Consider the following 26,385-nt stretch of genomic DNA (forward strand, 5'->3'; position numbering starts at 1 on the left):
CTGCGACTTAATCAAGTTTATCGAACGAGAATCGTTGATACCCAGGCACTTCTGACATATTCAATTGAATCTCTTCAATGAATTGGTGGCCCGCTTGTGCTATTGTTGCCATGTGAGGCAAGTTATCAATCGCTCGTATTTGTAGCATTGTGACAAAAACATGTCAGCTCTGATCTCATGATAGGTTGTTTCAATTTTTGTTCCACTCTAATTGGATTATACATACCTGACATCCTGCAAGTTTTGCTCAAGTCAGTGGGTCATTGTTCATCATTGTGCTCAAATACATATCAAAATTAGGAAGTGCCGAAGTGATTATCCACTTTCCATTGCCAATATTTCTAGCTTTTTCTTTACTGGTAGTTGTCCTATTTTTATATCACATTTCTGTAAAGCAATAAAATGGTTGCCAATCAGAAGTGATCCTAGGCAAGTGTTGTGAGCGGTTTCAAGCGAAAAACCATTAATGCAAACAGAAAAACTGCTTGACCCTACACACCTGTCAACTTCATCTTCCGATAGAAGAGCGATTTTATGAGTCGATTCAGCTATAGCAATAAAGTCGGATTCTATAGCATACTGCAATACATATCCATCAGATGGGCATCGGAACCGGTATAGCTCCAAAAAGATTTAGAGCAGTTGCTCCTGTCACAAACGGAATCGCCAAAGTGAAGAACATTCCATCCTCCACTACGTCAACATTTCTGAGAATTTTTGTTTCGTAATACGTTAAGAGCTGGTTTGTAGGTATTGCCAAAGATAATCGTTTATTTGCTTTTGTTTGATAAATTACCACTGCTTCTAGAATTTCTTCGAGAGCTGTTCTTGGAAGTAAAGCCATTGGAATTAGTTTATTGATCATTGTCATAACTGAATTTAAAATTGTAAGCTTGTAGCTAAACACTGCTGTTCTGCATGATTTAATTTCATTCAAGAGAGCGGATAAGGATCCAATCAAATTTGTCTGAACTTCTAACATTTGATCTCGTGCATAGAAAAGTTGATTGCAAGCCATCAATTTTCTAAGAGTTATTACGAATTAACGAAACTGCTTTATTTAGAACTTCCGAGTGGTTTTTCTGAAATTCTATAAAATTCCGTTGACAATCATTCACGTCTTTTAATTGATCTGCAATTATGAATGGTTTGTCGTTCATTTTCCCCTTTATTTCATTCCATCGCTTGTTATTTTCTTCTATTTGAGTTAATGCAAAGTCAATGTCTTCTGTTTTGATCGGTTCCTCCGCATGATCCAAAAATGCTTCCCAGTGAGCAAGCAATGCCTGCACCAGCAGTGACTGCTGTTAGTGCTTCAGACGCAAGCTTAGCTGGTCCTCGTTTTTGTCTTGATAGTTTTTTGTCCCAAATCGTGTTTTGTAAATTTGGTCTTTGATATCTTCAACATCATTTTGAGCTGCAATTAGTCGTTTTCCAACTGTTCAATCAAATTAGTGAAGGTCAAATTGCTTTCGTTCATTTTCATAAGTTTAAGATCACATCCAAATTCATGTTGATGCCAAGAATTGTTTAAGAGCAGTGATAAGCTTTTCAACTGTTGATGCATTCTTGTGTCAAATCCAGGAAACGGCACCAGAAATTGAATTTTTACAAATTTTTCTGCTAATAACAATTTTTGTTGATACATGAATTCTATACCTTTTTTGAGTCATCGCTATTGTTATAGCATAATTTAACGATTACTAATAGAAAGAGAACGTATTTCAAGGAAAACATTTTGGTTTTCTAATCAAAATGAGGTTTAACAGGGCTTACCTAAGTTCACAGGTGGCCAATATGAGAAATCTTTGTTTGCCTGTAGCATAAAATAACATGATCTATAATTCTCTCAATTAAATAAAAAGCTGTCTGAGCTGCGAGGTAAGTTCGATAACTTTGTTGAAGTTTCTCCGCAGACTTAAATATCCGGGAGAAAAAGAAGTTATTTTTATTGTAAAAACCTTCAAGCTCTTTTGATAATTCAAGATTGCTCCGTTGATCGAAGATTTGTTATTACTTTTTCAGCAAAATTTGTCTCGACATAATCAAGCATAATAAGGTTCCTATTTTTATCTCGCTTTCAAGGTTATTTTTTAACTTAATTTCAAATCTGATTCTCAGGATACCGACAATGACGATTTTTCAAACTTTTGATTCTGGGTGTTCTTCCAGTATTTTTTATCAGTGCTTAAGTCATGCAAAAAAGTTGTCTCAAGTGTAAAACATGTATGACGATTTACGTCAACTGACTTTCTTTGACGTCAGTGTTTTCAATAAGAACTACTTTTTGTATTTTGCAAAATGAGTTAAGAATTCTGCAAAAAAAGGAGCGCAGTGAACATTAAATTTAATAACTTTTGAAGTAATATAGTTTCGTTTGTCTGTTTAGGGGTCATGATAATGAAATAAATAATGTGCATCTGGTAATGTATAGTTTCAAACTCATGAGGGAAAAGGTAAGAATTTTTTTTCAGTTGAAATGAAACTCTTTATGTTCTGCATGTTTCTTTTGTTCTGTACGTTCTGCCCTGCTCGTACACAAAAAGAAATATCAGCAGAATATATTGTATTGCGTTGCCATAATAAAATGGTGTTCTTGGAAGCTGGTGTAGTTGTCTACGAGACAACTTCCGTGGAGTATCCTTGTCCTGAAGTGTCAAGTGATGGCAATGAAACTTTCTTTTGGGTTGCTCTTTTGTCTGTGGGTGCCCTTCTTTGCGTCTGCCGTTGCCTTCGAAGTAATGGCCAGATGTTGATTGAGTGTTAATTAACATATATGTTTATTGCAAGTTTGAGTAATCAAGGTACATGATTTTTGAGATAAAGATGTCAGCTCGAAATTTTCCGATGATAATATATAATGAAATAACGAATTTTGGAAACGAATATTATAACGATAATATGTTAAATTTACTGGGTTGGCGTTCTGTACCTATAATTGAAGTAAATGCAGCCAAAACTGGAAAAAAGTTCAATCAGTATTAATTGATCAAGGATTTGCTCATTATATTGATGGTGAATGGGTAAAATCTCCAGTAGCTTTCTCGAATCATAATTTATTGCAAGTTCATTGGTCTTTCCCGGAAGACATTAGCGAATCACAAGGAGTTAAACATTTTTCAAGCTTAGTTGATAATTGTTTTTCGCTAGCGTCAAAAATCAATAAGGCAAACAGAGAATCCAGATGCTATTAACAAAACCAGTGTTCCGAGTCAAAATTAAACAGTTATTCAAGTTGTATCAGCTTTTCTATGGATTCACTTGTTAATTACAATTTACCATCAAACTTAACGTTTTCGAATTTTGACGCCCTTTACCAGTGGAACTCCTGGTTCAACGAAGCTCATATAGAAACGAGGAGCACAGATTCAATTTCTTATACGCCTTGTGGAAAGAAAATTTATAGTTTGTGAGCGTGGTTTAAAATCTGTGTTGCTGGAAAAACGCATTCGAAATGTGAAATCCGGTCCTTCTCCTCTTTCAGCTGAGTCAGCAAATAAACTCAAATTTTACTTTCCAAGTTCTGAACATTTCCTATTCCAGCCCGCGCTGTGTGGTCATACACTATTAACGTTTATAAATGGCTCTTTTTTAGTTCTTGCCTGGGAGGCTTGTAACATGACTGATATTCAGCGGGGGCAAGAAACTTTGCAATTCTAAGGAAATGGCTTGAGGCGCAAAACATACAAAAGATTACTTGATATTCAGGGGCCACGTGGGGCGACTGAATGGGCAACTAAACGTGATAATTAATTGAATATAAACACTGACGTTACTGAACATTAGCTTGCTTTAAATAAATCCAATCAGCCAATTTTTATCTCTAGTAGTCAAAGTAAACGTGGTCGACCAAGTTGGCCTTCTTTCGTCCCCCAACCAAGAAGCGTGGTGCAATGGAAAGAAAGACCAGGATAATGGTAATTAGGAAGTTATTTGTAAAATGATAAAAGTAAGAGTATTAAGTTAGGATAATATTTAGAGCGAATGGAGCGCCGGTTTAAAGACAGTATAATGCGAGACTGTACTGCTGTGTATGGCTGTGAAACAACTGGGCTACTATCTGAAGCAGCAATCGTCTGGCACAGTGCGTCTCTATTCAATGCGTCTGCTATAAAATGTAGGGCTGAATTAAATATTCAACAATCGACATTGGCTTAAAAAAGTAAAAAATAATTTCAAAAGTAAATTCGGCTATGGCCCTTGGTCACTTTTGAGTATCATGAATGGTATAAAACCATTGTTAACTGAGTGCTCTACAACGCCTACCAAGCAGAATTTTCATTTTCCTGTTAAAATTTGAGAAAATTGGCTTTTGAGCTGCCTGTAATTTGAATCGCCTAGAGCTGTACAACTGAAGTTAAAATGTTACTGAGAGAAATATAGGAAGAAGTTAGTAGCAAAAAATAAGATGCTGCGTCTGTTTCCTTACGCGACCGTAACTTGGGACCGTGTTAGCAACTTGCGGTGACTCAGGTCTTCAGCTATTAGCTACATTTGCTGGTCTAACCGTTGAACTTGGCGGTTGTTGTGCAATTTCAGCCTGTCTTTCTACTCTTTTCTCAGCTATTAAAAGAGCTAAGTTAGAAACAGGCGCGTTTGGCTCTGAGGGTACTGCGCTCTGAGATTGTACTGGTCATTGATTTACTGTTGTTGGACTTCCAAAACTGCTATCAGTAGAATTAGGCGAAACACTTTCATTTATTTGTGAATCTGGTGTTTTAAATTGTATGGGTGACGATTCATTAGATGGCTGTTGATGTATTTGTATGTCCAATCGGGGAAACGGCACCAGAAATTGTAAATCAACAAATTTTTCTGCTAATGAAAATTTTTGTTTATACAAGAATTCTATACCTTTTTGTGAGTTATCGCTGTTGTTATAGCATAATTTAACGATTACTAATAGAAAAAGGTATTTCAAGGAAATCATTTTTGTTTTCTAATCAAATGAGGTTTAACAGGGCTTACTTAAGTTCACAGGTGGTCAATCTGAGAAGTCTCTGTTTGCCTGTAGTATAAAATAACATGATATATATTTTTCTCTATTTGATAAATAACTGTCTGAGCTGCCAAGTAATTTAGATAACTTTTTGTTGAATTTTCTTCGCAGACTTAAATATCCGGGAGAAAAAGAAGTTATTTTTATTGTAAAAACCTTCAGGTTGTTTTGCTAATTCAAGATTGCTCAGTTTATCGAAGATTTGTGATTACTTTTTTTAGCAACATTTGTCTCAACATAATCAAGCATAATAATGTTTCTATTTTTATCTCGCTTCTAAGGTTTAATTTTTTACTTAATTTCAAATCTGATTCTCAGGTTACCGATAATGACAATTTTTCAAAGTTTTGATTCTGGGTGTTCTTCCAGTATTTTTGTCAGTGCTTAAGGCATGAAAATATGTTGTCTGAGGTGTAAAACAGGTATGACGACTTACGTCAACTGACTTTCTTTGACGTCAGTGTTTACAATAAGAACAAGTTTTTGTATTTTGCAAAATGAGCCAAGAATTCTGCAAAAAGGAGCGCAGTAAACATAAGATTTATTAATTATTAAAATAATATAGTTTCGTTTGTCTGTTTAGGGGTCATGATAATGAAATAAATATTGTGCTTCTGGTAATGTATAGTTTTAAACTCATGAGGGAAAAGGTAAGAATTTTTTTTCAGTTGAAATGAAACTCTTTATGTTCTGCATGTTTTTTTTGTTCTGTACGTTCTGCCCTGCTCGTACACAAAATGAAAAATCAGCAGAACTAAGTGTATAGTGTTGCCATAATAAAAGTGTTCTTGGAAGCTGGTTTAGTTGTCTACGAGACAACTTCTGTGGAGTACCCTTGTCCTGAATTGTCAAGTGATGGAAATGAAACTTTCTTTTGGGTTGCTCTGTTTTCTGCGGTTGCCCTTCTTTGCGTCTGCTGTTGACCGTGTTTAGTTGCCTTTGGAGTAATAATGGCCAGATGTTAATTGAGTGTTAATTAACAAATATTTTCATTTTAAGTTTGAGTAATCAAGGTACATGATTTTTGAGATAAAAATGTCTGCTCGAAATTGTCCGATGATATATATATATATATATATATATAATATATATAATATATATATAAATATATATATATATATATATATATTATGAAATAACGAATTTTGAAAACGAATATTGTAACGATACTATGTTAAAATTACTGGGTTGGCGTTCTGTACCTATAATTGAAGTAAATGGAGCCAAAAACTGGAAAAAAGTTCAATCAGTATTAATTGATCAAGGATTGCTCATTATATCGATGGTGAAAGGGTAAAATCTCCAGTAGCTTTCTCGAATCATAATTTATTGCAAGTTAATTGGTCTTTCCCGGAAGACGTTAGCGAATCACAAGGAGTTAATCATTTTTCAAGCTTAGTTGATAATTGTTATACGCTAGCGTCAAAAAGGCAAACAGAGAATCGAGACGCTATCAACGAAACCAGTGTTCCGAGTCAAAATTAAACAGTTATTCAAGTTGTATCAGCTTTTCTATGGATTCACTTGTTAATTACAATTTACCACCAAACTTAACATTTTCGAATTTTGACACCCTTTATCAGTGGAACTCCTTGTTCAACGAAGCTCATATAGAAACGAGGGGCACAGATTCAATTTCTTATACGCCTTGTGGAAAGAAACTTTTTATAGTTTGAGCGTGGTTTAAAATCGGTGTTGCTGGAAAAACGCATTCGAAATGTACATAACTTTATTCGTTCTGGGAAATCCGGTCCTTCTGCTCTTTCAGCTGAGACAGCAAATAATCTCAATATTTCATTCCAAGTTCTGACCATTTCTTATGCCAGCCCGCGCTGTGTGGTCATACAGTATTAACGTTTAGAAATGGCCCTTCTTTAGTTCTTCGCTGGAAGGCTTGTAACGTGACTGATATTCAGCGGGCGCAAAAAACTTTGCAATTCTATAGAAATGACTTGAGGCGCACAACATATAAAAGATTACTTGAAATTCAGGGGCCACGTTGAGCGACTGAATGGGCAACTAAACGTGATAATTCATTGAATATAAACACTGACGTTACTGAACACTAGGTTGCTTTAAATAAATCCAATCAGCCAATTTTTATTTCTAGTAGTCAAAGTAAACGTGGTCGACCAAGTGGGCCTTCTTTCGTCCCCCAACCAAGAAGCGTGTTAGAATGAAAAGAAAGACCAGGATAATGGTAATTAGGAAGTTATTTGTAAAATGATAAAAGTAAGAGTATTAAGTTAGGATAATATTTAGAATATTTGAATACAAACACTGGCGTTCCTGAACACTTAGTTGCTTTAAATAATTCCAAGCAGCCAATTTGTATTTCTAGTAGTAAAAAAACGTGGTCGATCAAGCGGGCCTTCTAAAAAGAGGCAGCCGAGCTTTCGTCCCCCAACCAAGAAGCGTGATATAATGAAAAGAAAGACCAGGATAATGGTAATTAGGAAGTTTTTAAAATGGTAAAAGAAAGTATTAAGTTAGGATAATATTTAGAGCGAATGGAGCGCCGGTTTAAATACGGTGAAATGCGAGACTGTACTGCTGTGTATGGCTGTGAAACAACTGGGCTACTAACTGGAGCACAATCGTCTGGCACAGTGCGTCTCTAATCAATGCGTCTGTTATAAAATGTCGGGCTGAATTAAATATTCAGCAATCGACATTGTCTTAAAAAGGTAAAAAATATTTTCAAAAGTAATTTCGGCTATGCCCGTTGTTCACTTTTGAGCATCATGAATGGAATCAAACCATTGGTAACTGCGTGCTCTACAAAGTCTAGCGAGAAGATTTTTATTTTCCTGTTAAAATTTTGAGAAAATTTGTCTTTAAATGTAAATTTGAACCATTTTTTAACCAATTTTGCATGTAATTTCATTGTTTGGAATTAAATTTTGTGTTAGGTTCTTTTGAGCTGCCTGTAATCTGAATCGCCTGGAGCTGTAAAACTGTTGTCTAAATGTTACTGAGAGAAATATAGGAAGAAGTTTGTAGCAAAAGATAAGTTTTACGAGAAAGATAATGATAAGAATGTAGGAAAGGAGAAGGAATTATGAAAGTTCAATTTTCTAAACGAGTGGTTAAGTAGACTGCAAATGCTGCGTCTGTTTCTTTACGCAACCGTACCTTGAGACCGTGTTAGCAACTTGCGGTGATTCGGGTATTCGGCTATTAGTTACATTTGCTGGTCTAACCGTTGAACTTGGCGGTTGTTGTGCAATTCCAGCCCTGTCTTTCTACTCTTTTCTCAGCTATTAACCGAGCTAAGTTAGATACAGGTGCGTAAAGCTCTGAGGGTACTGCGCTCTGAGACTGTAATGGCAATTGATTTTCTGTTGTTGGACTTCTAAAATTGCTATCCGAAGAATTAGGCGAAACACTTTCATTTATTTGTGAATCTGGTGTGTTAAATTTTAAGGGTGACGATTCATTAGATTGCTGTTTTTCTGGTGTTTCTTCTGTTTGTTGAGCTTGTCTCTCTGGAGTGCTCGGTTGGGGTTCACGAACTGTATTATCTTTGGTGTTAATACGTGTTTGAACTACCACTTTACTATTATTATTCCAAGGACTATAAAGGGCTTCGTCCATACGATTATCAAACAACTCAGGCTTTCGTAAAATTTGGGACTAAAAGATCAGCAACAAATTTTTCCTCTTTCACTTTAATGTCTTGTACTGTGTACTGCGGCTTTATTGGCTTTAGTCTAAGTATGATTAATTTGGGAATGATTCGTTCCAATTTTTTTATAAGGTAGTTACCTCTATTTAAAACTTTCTCTGCCTTGTAAGGAGCCATTCACTTACATTGCATGCTGCTAAATTTCTCATGTTCATTAGACAGTTTTGGGCTGAAAAGTAAGCAATATTCTGCAACTTTCAAAGGAACTGCTTTTGCTTTTCTGTCGTAACAATCCCGATATTTATTAAAACTTTTCAGCAAGGCTTCTTTATTTCGACCAAATAGTGTTGACATTTTACTTTGCACGTCTACTATGTAGTCGAAGTTACATTTCTTTTTGATAATGTTGGCATTATTAAACCTCAGGTCGATAGGATATAATGGTATTTGTTCATGGAAAACAAAGCTTGGAGGGCCACCGATTGTAGAGTGGTAACTTGTATTGTGTTGGAAGACTGCTAGGTCTATATACTTGTGCCAGTCGTGTTGAATTTGATTTTCATACATTTTCAAGTAAGGTTTTAGTGGTCCGTGTGATCTCTCCACTACTCCTATAGTTTGTGTATGTTTCAATGTAGCATGTTCTAGTCGGAATTCAAGGAGTGTTGAAAGTTCTTTCAGCATTTTTGAAAAGAATTGTGCCTTGGTCAGTCAATACCAAAGTGGGTATATAAATGAATGGCGCATAAACCACTGCATTAGTTATTTGCATACTGTTTCGGCAGAAATTGAAGAGAGTGGTTGGGCAAACATATACTTAAACACGTCCATTCCCGTAAGAATGTATGAGAAACCACCAGATTTGGATAACGGTCATACTATGTCAATTTGTAACATATCCGCTGGCATATTTGTATTTGAACTAACTGGAGATAGTTGCAGTTGTAGTACTTAGTGTTTCGGAGATTTTGCTTGAAGACAAGTTAATCAGTTGTTAACATATTGAATGAGAAACTCTATGAAGACGGGGAAATAATATTTCCGTCTAAAATCCCGAATCGTCTTCTGTATTCCAATATGGCCTTTCATTTTTGAGTTATGTATTCTATAAATCAATTCTGTTCGTAACGGCTTTGGTACCAAAATTTGCTTTATGTAGTTTTTACCAGTATGATCAAAGAAATTTCTGCATAAAAGACCATTGTCAACTATTAGTCGACCAAAATGTTTAAGGTATTTCTTTGAGTCGTACGAACTTTACTCTACGTTTGGTATTTTATTGTTTTCCAACCATTGTAGAACCTGTTGTATGTTTTTATCTAGCTTCTGTTCTTTCTTCATGTCGATTGCATTAACTTTATTAGTTAAATCGTAGGAATCAAGAGGATTACACTCAGAAAGTTTATTTACACTAGGTTCTTTCAACTGTGTGAATTCCTCAGTTTGAATGTCAACAGTACTTTCTACAGGTTCAATTGTAATTGTATGTATTATAAAGTCTGTTGCCAGCTTATTTAAAGCATTGTCTGGTGTATTTGCCAGGACGTGTATCTCAATGTCATGAACTGGAATACGGTCGTTGAGCTTAAGTTTTAACTGTGTCGGAATTTACAAAAATGCGTGGTAAATAGTCTGCTGCAGGATTGGTTGATGCTGGACCTTGTGTTATTGCATTAAATCCAGTTGTGCTAGCTTCTTCATCGGGAAGAATGCTTTTCAAAATTAAACGTTTTGAAACAGAGGAACAAAGATCAATAACCGTAGTCGTGTCCGGTTGCATTAAAAGTTTAATGCGTATATGCGTCGGCATACCAGTAATAAAGGCGTCACGAATTCTACGTGTTCTCTCAGCTGAATAGTAATTACCTCCTGAATTAGCAAAGGCCACATTTGCCAATCGAGTCAAATCAGTAAGAAAATCCACAGAAGTTTCTTTGGATTGATTAAATTTCCGCTCCTGGAATTTCAATTTGTAGAGTTCCACGCGATTTGCAATGAGATACCGAGACTCGAGACTTGCAAGCGCATTAGGGTGTTGCGTTCAGCGTCAGGTAATTCAAGGAAATAATATAGAGCACCGCCTTGGAGGTGTAGTTTAAGGCAACCAACGCGTCCAATTGCTGGTACTTGTGCAAGTTCAATTGAGCTCTCTAATTGCTCTCGAAAAAATCTGCAATCCTCAAGTGGGCCACCACTGAAAGGTTGAAGGTTAACTGTTTGTGACACTGAAGTAGGTGCTACACCCCGGATAGCCGCTGCAATTGCGGTTGCTGCTGCCGCAACGTCCGCTGTCATTTAATCAATTTTTAATTGGCTTTAAAATCAGGTTTTGACAAAATATTTATGAATGTTTCAAATTTAATACAGGTATCTGTTGAGTGAATGAATAATAGTACTTGAGAAAATTGTTGAAGTTCTGGGGTAATAATAAAAATATTTAGTTGATCTAAATTTTCAATGTGAAAAAAAAATTGAATCATATTTTGGCTTTCTGCATTAAAAAGAACTTTGCCTCTACGTTTCAAAATTTCGACATTTAATTTTTTTTTTTGGTAACATTGATAAATTGCATAACTATAAACTACACAAAATCAGAATTTAATGAAATTTCAATGAAATCGTAAAATATAATTATGCGTCTAGTTTGTAAGCCATTTGGGGCGATAAATGAAACGTTGTGTTTTCAAGATCGAGGCCAGATAAGATCGAGTAAAACTCAGGGCAAGTTTCGTCTGTAAAATAGAAGCAGTTTCTGTTATCTATGACATTAATCAAATGTAAGTTTGTTCTAATCGAATTTACAACGTAACTTTGCAAAGGACCTTTATCACCGATTCTGATTTTCATTTTCAGTTTTCTAACATTAACAGTTTTGAACATCTCTGCTTTTCCTTTCACCAACTTATATTTCTCAAACTCAGTTCATAAAATGATTGTTTTGCATTTTTATTTCAGATGATGGTTCGATGCAGAGTCCCAATGAATTCAACTAATTTCTTCAACTAATATATTCAACATTCCAAATAATCCAACTGTTTTACAATCTTTCAAATAATCCAACTGCAGTATTCAATCAACTTCTACAAACAACACTTCTACTACTTTTTCAGTAAGTTACTACATACAATTTTATCCAATGACAATCTAGCGATTTAATCTCTTTCAAATTCAATCAAATATATTCAGGGAGAAATTGTGAGATAATTTATCCATGACACCTATAATCTCATGATTCTTCGAAGTGATTAAGCACAAAGGTCTCATTTTGTTAGTGTACCAAAACAACGATTCAAAATGATAAACCGTCAAACTTTTTCATTGGTAGGGTTCTTAAACGATTCAGGTAAAAAAAAGTTTTCAACCATTTTTAACTCATTTATAGATTCTGTATAATTATGGTAAATAGTAAAAGCCCTTCACCATCCCTTTATTCATAAATAAAGACAAACAATAGACAAACCACTTTGTTTGCGCCATGTTGAGACTCTTTATTTATTCGGTTGATGCGTGCAGATTTGCTTCTCGCCCGAGCCAATGTATCTCGCCCTAAAATTTAACAGGGCTAGAAATGGAATCATTTCTTATAGTCCTCATCATTTAAGAAGAATCATTTGTATATTTTTTATAGTCTTCAATTATAAATAACGAAACAAAAGGTCTCACTCTTCTGGCTCAGCACAAGAGATTTGGGCAGTCCATTATCCACTCGGGCTAGAACAAAAATTATCACAATACAACTTTCGCAAACAACAATCAAGAAGAAACTATGCGGTTGAGGGAACCTTTTGCAGAGGAAACTGATGCTAGATAATGCAGCTGCCGACTTTGATACTCATAACGGCGCATGTGACTCTTTTCATCCATCTGAAACCAGGCAATTATTGATTGTCTCTGCTGAAAACAGGATTTGGAAACATTAATTGTGATGCAATAATTTGATTGGAACGACCCAAATGATTGCCCAATAATTGGCGAAAATTGAAGCAGCATTTTGCCAGGTCGGAAACCCGCCGCTAGAGAAAAGTTTCCAGATCACGAGCTTCTGTCAGAGATTGCAGGTAATTTGGTAGACTTGGGTGTTAAAAAAGTTTTTGTCGTTGATTAGAAATTGAAAAATCTGAGAACATAACCATTTGCGTTCATTTTTGGGTATCTCAAAGCAAAATTATTTTTATATCTACGAAAAAAATAATTGATGGAACATCAAATTTAATTGATCAACAATTGCAAAAATTGTTTTTTTTTATGTTTTGCCAATTAAATTAATTGATTGCTCCTCTTTTTGTCTAGCCAATTAATTACAATTAATTTTTCCAAATCCCTGGCTGAATATGTGCTTTTATGTTTACATGTGTTTATAACCTGTGTTAATATCGCTAAAAATCACGAACTTGGCGCTCAATTGCCCAGAATATGTCAACTGAAAAAATTAGATAAAGCCGATAGGGAAAAACTCCCCCCCCCCGTTTTTATGATCCGCAGTTTTAGATGATTTATTGTTACCAGGCACTTTCTTTCACAAGCACTACAATGAACGTAACTTAAGCACCTGGAGAATACTGTTTTTGCAGAAACTGTGACCCGCATAAAACTCAGTGTCCACTGAAGATACAAAAGGGTACTAACAACACCCCCGGCATGAAGCCGCAAACCTGACCTACCACTACTACTACTGCACGCTACTGTAAAAGAACATAACCAACTAACGTCCGGCAAATTGCCCTCAAACGACCGCTGCCGGGTTGGCTCTGTCAGTAGCTAGCCACGGTATATTGCCTAATTGTTGTGATAAACTTATTAAATAGTCTCCATTTTGCACCCGGGAGGCTATATACTGTGTTTCAGCTGGTGATTGTTATTCACAGTGATAAGAGGCCGGACATTGTTTGGGTAGCCCCAATTACTGGGGATTTCAGATTCCGGCGGAAGAATTTGTATCTGGGACAAACATCTTGAATTGAATTTTTCTAGCTCTTGGCGTGAGGTTGCTCCGCATCTGCTGGATTTATTCATTTAGCTTAGTTATTCGAAGAACCTATTCCTTTGCTCGTTCTTCTCTCAGTCAACATTTGGCGCGAGCGTGCTCCGCATTTGTTCGACTGATTTATTTGTCTTCTGCTAGTTTTTATTTAGATAAGAGGATTTTGACTTCGTTTAATTAGGTCTTATTCAGCGCTTACTGCAGTCTTCGGACTGTATTTATTTGTCCCCAAGAATGACGGCTTTATCCCCGCCGCCTCCCCCATCCGATCCGCCATGCAATATGTGCATGGGTGTATGAAAAGAACAAGAACGCTTTATCTGCGTTCGATGTAAATCTAATTGTGTTCATGGGTCGTGCCTTGGAATTGCTCAGACAACAAATTGCATTGGAATGATATTTTGGGCTTTTCCGAGTTGTTTGTCAACTTTTACAACAGAGTTAACAGCGCTTGATCGAATATCTGCTCTTGAAGTTAAATTAGAGAAAGTAGACTCGCTGATTTTGGAAATTCAATTTTTGAAGCAGGAGATAAATTCTATGAAGAAACCGGATTACCCGTATGTTAGACCTGCTTTCAGAAATCGGACTGACAGTATCGCTAGCGATCGTAATTCAAAGAAACGGAAAGCTGACAGCAATGATAACGTGCAGGTAGAAAAGGAGTCACAAAAGAGTAAACCGAAAGTTTTCAAGACGGCCACAAATAATAATCATCAGACGACAGCCAGTGCAATTAAAAGACCACCGAAAAGACGGCATCTCTACATTGGTTGTTTAATCAACTCTTTCTCTACGGATGATATAAGATTATTGCAAGAACAAGGGAGTTGATCTACTGTGTATCCGTGTTATATCCAGGGAAGAATCTCGTCTGAAATCTTTCCACTGTGGTTTCAAATTCGATAATGATCAAGTTGAATCTCCTGATTTCTGGCCCGGAAATGTCTCATTTTCACAATTTTATTTAAATCAAAAAGCGAGGGAATGGCTGGCCTCCTTTGATACATGACTATCTAATTTGAAATCTGTCAGTAACCGTGTAAAGGTATGTTTACATAATGCAAGATCGGTTCGCAACAAGACCTCTCAAATAAGAAACCTTATCGAAGCTAATGATTTTCACCTCATAATTTTAACGGAAACGTGGATCAAAGATAACGCAAATGATGAGTTTTATCTCAAGCAGTGTTGGCCGAGGGGCTATTATTACCTAAGTGCAAATAGAAAAAAAAGGGTGGAGGATTAGCGGTGTTCTATGATGGAACTATTCGTGTCGATAATTTTTCAAACAAGTGCTTTACGAACCCAGAGGGGGCTTTTCTTGAATTTACGTTGGGCAAGTTGGTGTATCTTTTGGTTTGTATATACCGTTGATCAAATACTAATGTACGTGTCTTTATAAGTGAGTTAACCTCGTATTTTGAGGAGAAAGCGCTGTTGTTCAAAAAAATACTTATTGTAGGCGATATATTTCCATGCTACTATCAAACGATGCGTCAAGAAATTGGATCTCTTTTTTGGATAAATATGCTTTGCAACAGCAAGTTAGTGTGCCTACTCTAAGAAGTGGTGGGATTTTAGACCAGGTCATTACATCCGAGGAGGTTGAAGTATAAGAAAATTAGATAAAGCCGATAGGGAAAAACTCCCCCCCCCCCCCGTTTTTATGATCCGCAGTTTTAGATGATTTATTGTTACCAGGCACTTTCTTTCACAAGCACTACATTGAACGTAACTTAAGCACCTGGAGAATACTGTTTTTGTAGAAACTGTGACCCGCATAAAACTCAGTGTCCACTGAAGATACAAAAGGGTACTAACAACACCCCCAGCATGAAGCCGCAAACCTGACCTACCACTACTACTACTGCACGCTACTGTAAAAGAACATAACCAACTAACGTCCGGCAAATTGCCCTCAAACGACCGCTGCCGGGTTGGCTCTGTCAGTAGCTAGCCACGGTATATTGCCTAATTGTTGTGATAAACTTATTAAATAGTCTCCATTTTGCACCCGGGAGGCTATTTACTGTGTTTCAGCTGGTGATTGTTATTCACAGTGATAAGAGGCCGGACATTGTTTGGGTAGCCCCAATTACTGGGGATTTCAGATTCCGGCGGAAGAATTTGTATCTGGGACAAACATCTTGAATTGAATTTTTCTAGCTCTTGGCGTGAGGTTGCTCCGCATCTGCTGGATTTATTCATTTAGCTTAGTTATTCGAAGAACCTATTCCTTTGCTCGTTCTTCTCTCAGTCAACATTTGGCGCGAGCGTGCTCCGCATTTGTTCGACTGATTTATTTGTCTTCTGCTAGTTTTTATTTGGATAATAGGATTTTGACTTCGTTTAATTAGGACTTATTCAGCGCTTACTGCAGTCTTCGGACTGTATTTATTTGTCCCCAAGAATGACGGCTTTATCCCCGCCGCCTCCCCCATCCGATCCGCCATGCAATATGTGCATGGGTGTATGAAAAGAACAAGAACACTTTATCTGCGTTCGATGTAAATCTAATTGTGTTCATGGGTCGTGCCTTGGAATTGCTCAGACAACAAATTGCATTGGAATGATATTTTGGGCTTTTCCGAGTTGTTTGTTAACTTTTACAACAGAGTTATCAGCGCTTGATCGAATATCTGCTCTTGAAGTTAAATTAGAGAAAGTAGACTCGCTGATTTTGGAAATTCAATTTTTGAAGCAGGAGATAAATTCTATGAAGAAACCGGATTACCCGTATGTTAGACCTGCTTTCAGAAATCGGACTGACAGTATCGCTTGCTATCGTAATTCAAAGAAACGGAAAGCTGACAGCAATGATAACGTGCAGGTAGAAAAGGAGTCACAAAAGAGTAAACCGAAAGTTTTCAAGACGGCCACAAATAATAATCATCAGACGACAGCCAGTGCAATTAAAAGACCACCGAAAAGACGCATCTCTACATTGGTTGTTTAATCAACTCTGTCTCTACGGATGATATAAGATTATTGCAAGAACAAGGGAGTTGATCTACTGTGTATCCGTGTTATATCCAGGGAAGAATCTCGTCTGAAATCTTTCCACTGTGGTTTCAAATTCGATAATGATCAAGTTGAATCTCCTGATTTCTGGCCCGAAAATGTCTCATTTTCACAATTTTATTTAAATCAAAAAGCGAGGGAATGGCTGGCCTCCTTTGATACATGACTATCTAATTTGAAATCTGTCAGTAACCGTGTAAAGGTATGTTTACATAATGCAAGATCGGTTCGCAACAAGACCTCTCAAATAAGAAACCTTATCGAAGCTAATGATTTTCACCTCATAATTTTAACGGAAACGTGGATCAAAGATAACGCAAATGATGAGTTTTATCTCAAGCAGTGTTGGCCGAGGGGCTATTATTACCTAAGTGCAAATAGAAAAAAAAGGGTGGAGGATTAGCGGTGTTCTATGATGGAACTATTCGTGTCGATAATTTTTCAAACAAGTGCTTTACGAACGCAGAGGGGGCTTTTCTTGAATTTACGTTGGGCAAGTTGGTGTATCTTTTGGTTTGTATATACCGTTGATCAAATACTAATGTACGTGTCTTTATAAGTGAGTTAACCTCGTATTTTGAGGAGAAAGCGCTGTTGTTCAAAAAAATACTTATTGTAGGCGATATATTTCCATGCTACTATCAAACGATGCGTCAAGAAATTGGATCTCTTTTTTGGATAAATATGCTTTGCAACAGCAAGTTAGTGTGCCTACTCTAAGAAGTGGTGGGATTTTAGACCAGGTCATTACATCCGAGGAGGTTGAAGTATAAGAAAATTAGATAAAGCCGATAGGGAAAAACTCCCCCCCCCCCGTTTTTATGATCCGCAGTTTTAGATGATTTATTGTTACCAGGCACTTTCTTTCACAAGCACTACATTGAACGTAACTTAAGCACCTGGAGAATACTGTTTTTGTAGAAACTGTGACCCGCATAAAACTCAGTGTCCACTGAAGATACAAAAGGGTACTAACAACACCCCCAGCATGAAGCCGCAAACCTGACCTACCACTACTACTACTGCACGCTACTGTAAAAGAACATAACCAACTAACGTCCGGCAAATTGCCCTCAAACGACCGCTGCCGGGTTGGCTCTGTCAGTAGCTAGCCACGGTATATTGCCTAATTGTTGTGATAAACTTATTAAATAGTCTCCATTTTGCACCCGGGAGGCTATTTACTGTGTTTCAGCTGGTGATTGTTATTCACAGTGATAAGAGGCCGGACATTGTTTGGGTAGCCCCAATTACTGGGGATTTCAGATTCCGGCGGAAGAATTTGTATCTGGGACAAACATCTTGAATTGAATTTTTCTAGCTCTTGGCGTGAGGTTGCTCCGCATCTGCTGGATTTATTCATTTAGCTTAGTTATTCGAAGAACCTATTCCTTTGCTCGTTCTTCTCTCAGTCAACATTTGGCGCGAGCGTGCTCCGCATTTGTTCGACTGATTTATTTGTCTTCTGCTAGTTTTTATTTGGATAATAGGATTTTGACTTCGTTTAATTAGGACTTATTCAGCGCTTACTGCAGTCTTCGGACTGTATTTATTTGTCCCCAAGAATGACGGCTTTATCCCCGCCGCCTCCCCCATCCGATCCGCCATGCAATATGTGCATGGGTGTATGAAAAGAACAAGAACACTTTATCTGCGTTCGATGTAAATCTAATTGTGTTCATGGGTCGTGCCTTGGAATTGCTCAGACAACAAATTGCATTGGAATGATATTTTGGGCTTTTCCGAGTTGTTTGTTAACTTTTACAACAGAGTTATCAGCGCTTGATCGAATATCTGCTCTTGAAGTTAAATTAGAGAAAGTAGACTCGCTGATTTTGGAAATTCAATTTTTGAAGCAGGAGATAAATTCTATGAAGAAACCGGATTACCCGTATGTTAGACCTGCTTTCAGAAATCGGACTGACAGTATCGCTTGCTATCGTAATTCAAAGAAACGGAAAGCTGACAGCAATGATAACGTGCAGGTAGAAAAGGAGTCACAAAAGAGTAAACCGAAAGTTTTCAAGACGGCCACAAATAATAATCATCAGACGACAGCCAGTGCAATTAAAAGACCACCGAAAAGACGCATCTCTACATTGGTTGTTTAATCAACTCTGTCTCTACGGATGATATAAGATTATTGCAAGAACAAGGGAGTTGATCTACTGTGTATCCGTGTTATATCCAGGGAAGAATCTCGTCTGAAATCTTTCCACTGTGGTTTCAAATTCGATAATGATCAAGTTGAATCTCCTGATTTCTGGCCCGAAAATGTCTCATTTTCACAATTTTATTTAAATCAAAAAGCGAGGGAATGGCTGGCCTCCTTTGATACATGACTATCTAATTTGAAATCTGTCAGTAACCGTGTAAAGGTATGTTTACATAATGCAAGATCGGTTCGCAACAAGACCTCTCAAATAAGAAACCTTATCGAAGCTAATGATTTTCACCTCATAATTTTAACGGAAACGTGGATCAAAGATAACGCAAATGATGAGTTTTATCTCAAGCAGTGTTGCCCGAGGGGCTATTATTACCTAAGTGCAAATAGAAAAAAAAGGGTGGAGGATTAGCGGTGTTCTATGATGGAACTATTCGTGTCGATAATTTTTCAAACAAGTGCTTTACGAACGCAGAGGGGGCTTTTCTTGAATTTACGTTGGGCAAGTCGGTGTATCTTTTGGTTTGTATATACCGTTGATCAAATACTAATGTACGTGTCTTTATAAGTGAGTTAACCTCGTATTTTGAGGAGAAAGCGCTGTTGTTCAAAAAAATACTTATTGTAGGCGATATATTTCCATGCTACTATCAAACGATGCGTCAAGAAATTGGATCTCTTTTTTGGATAAATATGCTTTGCAACAGCAAGTTAGTGTGCCTACTCTAAGAAGTGGTGGGATTTTAGACCAGGTCATTACATCCGAGGAGGTTGAAGTATCAGAACCTCTTGTAAATTTTGTTACAAGCTCTGGTCATGGAGTTGTGCACTTTGACCTTTTGCAAAAAAACAAGAATTTAGCAGTAAAGAAGGCGTCGTGCAGCAAATGGCAAAATTTTGACGTGGTAGCCTTTGCAGAAAATATTGTTGCTCCCATTGACCGAGACAATCCTGAAAATGTTTGGAACAGTGTTTTAATGAACGAAGTCAGTTATGTCGATAAGAACCATCCTTTAAAAAGTAAATATGTGAGTAATCATACGTGTCCTTTTTTGATGATGAGCTAAGAACGATGAAAAGATCCAGAAGAAAATTTGAGAGAGCCTACCGGAAGAATTCAAATTCCCAAGCCAAAAGCCGGTTTCTTAACTCAGTCTCGGAGTATTTTGAGCTGTTTACCAAAAAAAGTGAATACCTCGAAAAATGTATTGCTAGTGAAAATAACCGTGTTAAGTATTCTATGCTGCAGCAACTCTTGGGAAAAAAATGTTGTCCTGCCACAGTCACTAGGGGAGCCTGAATGCCTAGCAAAGAAGTTTAATGATTTCTTTATTTAGAAAATAGAAGCCGTATTAGTTTCACTACCTCTAACGAGTGGCCTAGAATTGAATGAATAACATACAACTATCCTGTACCAATTTCAAGTTTTCACACTGAGCAATTTGCAATTGCTTCTACCAAAAAGTTCGAACAGTACGGCACCGAGTGATGTAATACCAACTAGGTTATGTAAAATTGTTTTGACAAATTCTCCGGACTACTTCATTGCGTTAATCAATTCAACTCTTCAGACAGGATACTTTCCAAATCAATCCAAACAAGGAGTCGTGAGGCCGCTCATAAAGAACTCTAACCTTGATCCTGAATTGTTGTCGAGTTATCGCCCTGTGACAAATCTAAGATTCTTGTCAAAAAAAATTGAAAGAGTTGTTTTTGAGCAAGATATTTTTTATCTGGAATCCAATAATCTCATGAACAAGTATCAGCGCGCTTATCGTTGCTCACATTCAAAGTTAACGGCTTTGCTGAAAGTCCTTAATGATCTTCTTTGCTATCTAGACGAATCGCACTCCTTGATGTATATTGGGTTAGACTAGTCCGCAGCGGTTGATATTATTGATCATCAATTTTATTTGAAATATTAGCGAAGAGGATTGGTTTGCAATCGGTGGTATTACTGTTTATTAAAAATTGTTTTTCGCTTCTTTCGCAACAAGTTATCATAAATGGATGTCTTTCTGGTGACGTTAAAGTCAATACGAGTGTGCCACAAGGGTCGGTTCTTGGTCCTTTACTTTTTTTCCTGTTACGTGCTGCCGTTAGAAGATAAGCTGAAAGAATTGTGAATAAACTAGCATTTCTACTCAGATGATACTGTTCTTTATTTTGTATTCGGTTCGACCCTCAGTCAATGCATGTTTGATGATATTCTAACCTCGATTCAACGTTGATTTAGCAGTGCAAATTTGAAATTGAATGCGGATAAGAGTGAGTATATGATTATTCGGAAGTGTAAAATTGTCAAACATGGTTCTTTACGTCTGTCTGAAGATTGTGACTACACTGAACAGGTGAAAGTTCTAGGTTGCTATATTGATTGTGAACTTACTATGCAACGACAGGTCAACTTTGTTTGTTCGAATTCATTTTATTATCTCCGTAAAGTGTGGTCAATTCGCAATCAGGTTAAAACATCAGTCTTAATTGAGTTGATTAGGGTTTTAGTGTTATCACGTGTCGACTACTGTAATTTTCTTTATTATAGACTGCCAAACTTTTTGTTAGCAAAACTACAGCGAATAATGAACTCTGCCGCGCGTTTGATTTTTCGATTGTCACCATCAACACCTACATCGTCGTACCTGAAGCAGCTGCACTGGTTGCCAATTAGGCAGCGCATTGTGTTCAAAATTCTACTCTATGCGCATCGTTTCATACATCAGCCTGCTAAACTCCCACTATATTTATCGGAACTAATGAAACGAAACACAATGGTTACGAGGTCTCACTATTTTTACAATCTACTTGTTCCCAAATTTCGCTCTAACTTTGGAAGACGTTCGTTCTCGCATGCTGTCGCTGTTGAGTGGAATAAATTCTCATTTGATTTGAAACTGATACCATCTGAAATTTTATTCAGGCGAAAACTCAAAACTTATCTGTTTTAATTTTCCTGCACTGTTGAGATTTTAAATGGTGCTTAAACCAATAGTAAAATTAATAATAATATATTGAGGCTAGTTTTAGCTTGATTCGACTCTGCAACATTTTAGTTTTTTAGCATTGTTAGTAAATAAATCAAACAAAACTAACATTTTATAAAATTGCAAATAAAAAAAAAGCTTACAGATTTCGCATTGAAAATGTTCAAAACTATTTTTCCTTTTTTTTGCTAGCAAGTATCGTTAAACTCAGAAAACGACTGGTTGTTAGGTCTGAAAATTACAACGAGACACTTACAAAACTAAATTTGTATCCCATTTGCTATCAAATCGCGCGAGCTGACCTTATTCTACTGTGAAAAACTTGGCATGGAACAATGGAGAGTGACATCAAGCTACATGTCAATAGAACGACACTCAGTTCTCGAGGATCGGTCAAAACTTTCTTTGAACAACCGGTAAACAAAAAGTTCAAAACTGACAACTGTTTTATTAGTCGAACTATCCACGCCGCCAATTACTTAATTTCTATCAACTTCATTGACTTTACGTCATCTTTCAATATTTTTTGTAAAAATTTAGATAATTTTCTCATAACCAAAACACTTTCTTTTAACTACTATCGGCCATGTACAAATTATTGTGGACTGCAGATCTTCATTTGCTACTTTGCTTTGTTAATTTGTGCTGTCATGTCTTTCTTTTACTATGTATTCCTCTTGTTGGAATTTAAGTCTTTTACTACTACTACTACTACTACTACTACTACAAAAAATATACGAAAATTTTGAAAATTGCAAATTGTAACAAAATCATGCTAAAAGTCAAGATATTAAAATCTTCATTACTCTTTCATTGTCTCAAGAGACAATCCAGTATCTCTATTTCAATCTTTAATTAAATTCACTGACTCATAAAGATCGATGAACTGGGAACATAATAATTTTCCAAAAAATTACAAAAATTTATGAAAAAATTGCTAAAACCGGAGTCAATAAAATACTGATAACCATTCCATTAACTAGACAATATGCGACAGCTTATCAATAAACGTTGGAGGAGGTCCCTTGGCCCTGGCGCCAAAAAGAATTCAAAAAAAATTAAAAAACTTGAAAAAAATGAAAATAATTTTCGCATTCGCTGATATTTAAATCATGAAAAACATTCCATTACAACTAGAAGCTATGCGGTAAACTAAAATCAGACCCTAGAGGAGGTTATGTGGCTCTTGAGGCCAATACACCCTACAAACTGAAAAAACGTGAAAAAAAAGCAAGTTCTATAAAAAAAACGGTTAACTTTGTCATATTTAAAAATTGAAAGCTATTCCATGGCAAATGAATTCTTTTCCGTAACTTATTATCAATTTCTCAGGGAGATTTTCTGACTAACAAAAATTGCTAAAATATGCGACATTAAAAAGTTGAAAAACTATTGCATGGCCAATAAAAAGTTGTCAGTAACTTGTTATCAAACCCCTTAGGATGCTTTCTGTCCCCTGAGTCTGGAAGGACATGAATATTGAAAAAAAACAAAAAATGCTATAAATTATGATGTTAACATGTTGAAACCCCTCCACTACTGCTAGAAACTATGCAGTAACCCATTGTAAAACCCTAATTGAGATTCTTTGACACCTAGGACTGAAAAAACTCAAAAAAAGCAAAAAATTTCAAAACGCTTGAAACAAATTGTGAAAAGTTGTATAAAATTGCTTGTTTTATAGCGAATCGGTTGTTCGTCAGTTGCAACGGGAGGATTGGGCGCACCGGTGAGAGTTTCTTGTGTTTATAGGGTGGGAGGGGGCAACAATTGGGGGGAAGGGCAACAACGCAATGGGGGGGCAATATTTGGAGGGCATCAACAGTGGTAGTGTCATCAAACTCTTCACATCATAAGATTGCACGTAATTTGGAAAGGATTGCATGTAATTTGGTAGTTTTGTGTTTTAAAAAAGTTCTTTATGTTGATTAGAAATTAAATAAATCTGATAACACAACCATTTGCTTTCATTTTTGGGTAACTCAAGACTAAAATTATTTTTATTCTACGAAAAACAAATAATTGATGGAACATCAAATTTTAGTTGATCAATAATTGCAATTATTGTAAAAACTGAATTTTTATGTTTTGCCAATTAAATTATTTGATTGTTCGTCTTTTTGTCGAACCAACTAATTGCAATTAAATTTTACAAATTCCTGGCTGAAAATATGCTTTTATGTTGACATGTGTTAATAACTTGGGTTAATATTGCTCAAAACCACGAATTTGGCGCTCAATTGCCCAGAATAAGCCAACTGAAAAAAATAGATAAAGCTAATATGGAAAAACTCTTAATCAAATAAAGTAAAAAGGGCAGGTTCTAATCACCACCCCCCCCCCCCCCCCAGTTTTTATGTCCCGCACTTTTAGATTATTTATTGTTACCAGGCATATTCTTTCACAAGCAGTACGATGAACATAACTTGTGCCCCCTGAGAATACTGTTTTTGTAGAAGTTGTGATCCGCATAACAAACTTTGCCCACTGAAGATATAAAAGTGATACTAGCAACACCCCCGGCTTGAAGCTGCAAAGCTGACCTACTACTACTTTTACTACTACTACTACTACTACTACTACTACTACTACTACTACTACTACTACTACTACTACTACTACTACTACTACTACTACTACTACTACTACTACTACTACTACTACTACTACTACTACTACTACTACTACTACTACTACTACTACTACTACTACTACTACTACTACTACTACTACTACTACTAGTACTACTACTACTACTACTACTACTACTACTACTACTACTACTACTACTACTACTACAACATACCAACGAATAAACGCGTGATGAATACAACAGACAAGAATTAACACTAAAATACTGGTGCAGCTAGCTTGTTGCCTCAAATTGACCAAATTTTTGCGCGTTTTTGAACATACTTTTTTAAACGGGCAATCAAGACTCTGATAAGGAAAAACTGAAGAGAAATGTTAGAAACGTCGAAAATGTCCTGACTGAAACTTAAGAGAATTTAGAATTTCAGAAAACTTTTTTCAATGGTTTAATTCATTAAATCCTTTTGTAAATAATTTCGCTAACGAAACCCACTACTGCTCACTGCTTTTTAATTGCTCCCAAACGAAGTTCGTAGCCATTATATTTGTCCTGTCGGTCCCTCCTTTTGCGATTTTTGGATTGATCTATTTTTCGTCTTGACTTTTCAACCTCAAAGACAAAATAAACAGGTAGCGCTCAGCGGGCATTAAGTGCTCTTAGAGTTTTTCGGCTCTGTTTCAGCTTGAACAGTTTTGCAGACTTATACTTATGATGTCAAGTGAGATTCTTAGAGGTTGAAGACACTCCCACTTCTGACCCCCTCCCACTATTGCCCCCCACTGCGCTGTTGCCCCTCCCCCACAGCGCTGATGCCCACTCCCTATTCATAAAACCCCCGGTGCATTCAAAACACCCGTTGCAACTGACGAACAATCGATTTGCTAAAAAAACAAGCAATTTCATACAATTTTTCACAATTTGTTTCAAGCTTATTAAATTTTTTTGACTTTTTGAGTTCTACTAGCCCTAGGTGTCAAATGACCTCTTTTTTGGTTTTACAATAAGGTACTGCATAATTTCTAGCGGTAGCGGAAAGATTTCAACATTTTAACATTACGATTTATAGCATTTCTTTGACAAAACATGTAATTTTTTAAAATTTTTTGTGTGATATTTTTTCTTTATTCACGTTTTTCCAGACACAGGGGCCAGAAAACATCCTAAAGGGTTTGATAATAAGTTGATGTTATTGGTCATGCAATATTTTTTCGACCTCTCATTGTCACAAATTTAAGCAATTTTTGGAAGTCAGAAAACGTCCCAAAGAAATTGATTATAAGTAGCGGAAAAAATTTTAGCCTTATAACCTCCCCTAGGGTCTGATTTTAGTTTACTGTATAGCTTCTAGTTGTAATGGAATATTCTTCATATTTTTAATATCTGCAATTGTTAAAATTTTTTATTTTTTTTAAGTTTTTGAATTTTTTTGGCACCAGAGTCCAGGGGTTCTCCTCCAAAATTTGTCGATAAGCTGTCGCATATTTTCAGAGTTAATGGAATTGTTATCTATTTTTTAATGCCTCCGGTTTTAGCAATTTTTTGTATTATTTTTTAATGTAATTTTTTTTTGCAAAAATATTTTTTTCCAGTTTATGGATCCTTATGAGCCAGCGAGTTTAATAACTACTTGAAATAGGGATGCTGGTTAGTCTCTTGAGACAATGAAAAAGATATGAAGATTTTAATATCTTGACTTTTGGCAATTTTTTATTGTTTAACTATGGATTTTTTTTTCGAAAATTTCGATTATTTTTGACCTTTTCTGAGTTTAACGATCATTGCTAGCGAAATAGAGAAAAAAATAGTTTTGAACAAATTCAATGCAAAATCTGGAAGCTTTTCATTTAATTTTAAAATATTTTGCAAGTTTTTAAAATATTAGTTTACTTGATTTTTTTATTAACAATGCTAGAAATCTAAATTGTTTTCATTTTAGAGTCGAATCAAGCTAAAACTATCCCCAATATACGTGGCGAGGTACTGACAGAGCCAAAGCGCCAGCGGTCGTT

At 36.3% G+C, this 26,385-nt stretch overlaps 3 protein-coding genes across 4 annotated transcripts in view; 1 reads left to right on the forward strand and 2 right to left on the reverse strand.

Moving 5' to 3' along the window:
• Positions 1-26,385, reverse strand: part of LOC142334721 (peroxisomal biogenesis factor 3-like) — a 308,737-nt gene that overhangs the window by 245,916 nt on the left and 36,436 nt on the right. The gene's annotated exons all lie outside the window — the stretch shown is intronic.
• Positions 1-26,385, reverse strand: part of LOC142334718 (uncharacterized) — a 279,385-nt gene that overhangs the window by 216,558 nt on the left and 36,442 nt on the right. The window lies entirely within an intron of this gene.
• The window catches only part of LOC142334720 (uncharacterized), a 75,404-nt gene continuing 66,776 nt past the window's right edge, over positions 17,758-26,385 (forward strand). Inside the window, exon 1 of the mRNA XM_075382970.1 lies at positions 17,758-17,785. The gene's annotated coding sequence lies outside the window, so the exon portion shown is untranslated. The remainder of the gene's footprint in view (positions 17,786-26,385) is intronic.

Source organism: Convolutriloba macropyga, chromosome 2, assembly GCF_964194025.1.
Source record: "Convolutriloba macropyga chromosome 2, txConMacr16.3, whole genome shotgun sequence".
NCBI lineage: Eukaryota > Metazoa > Xenacoelomorpha > Acoela > Convolutidae > Convolutriloba > Convolutriloba macropyga.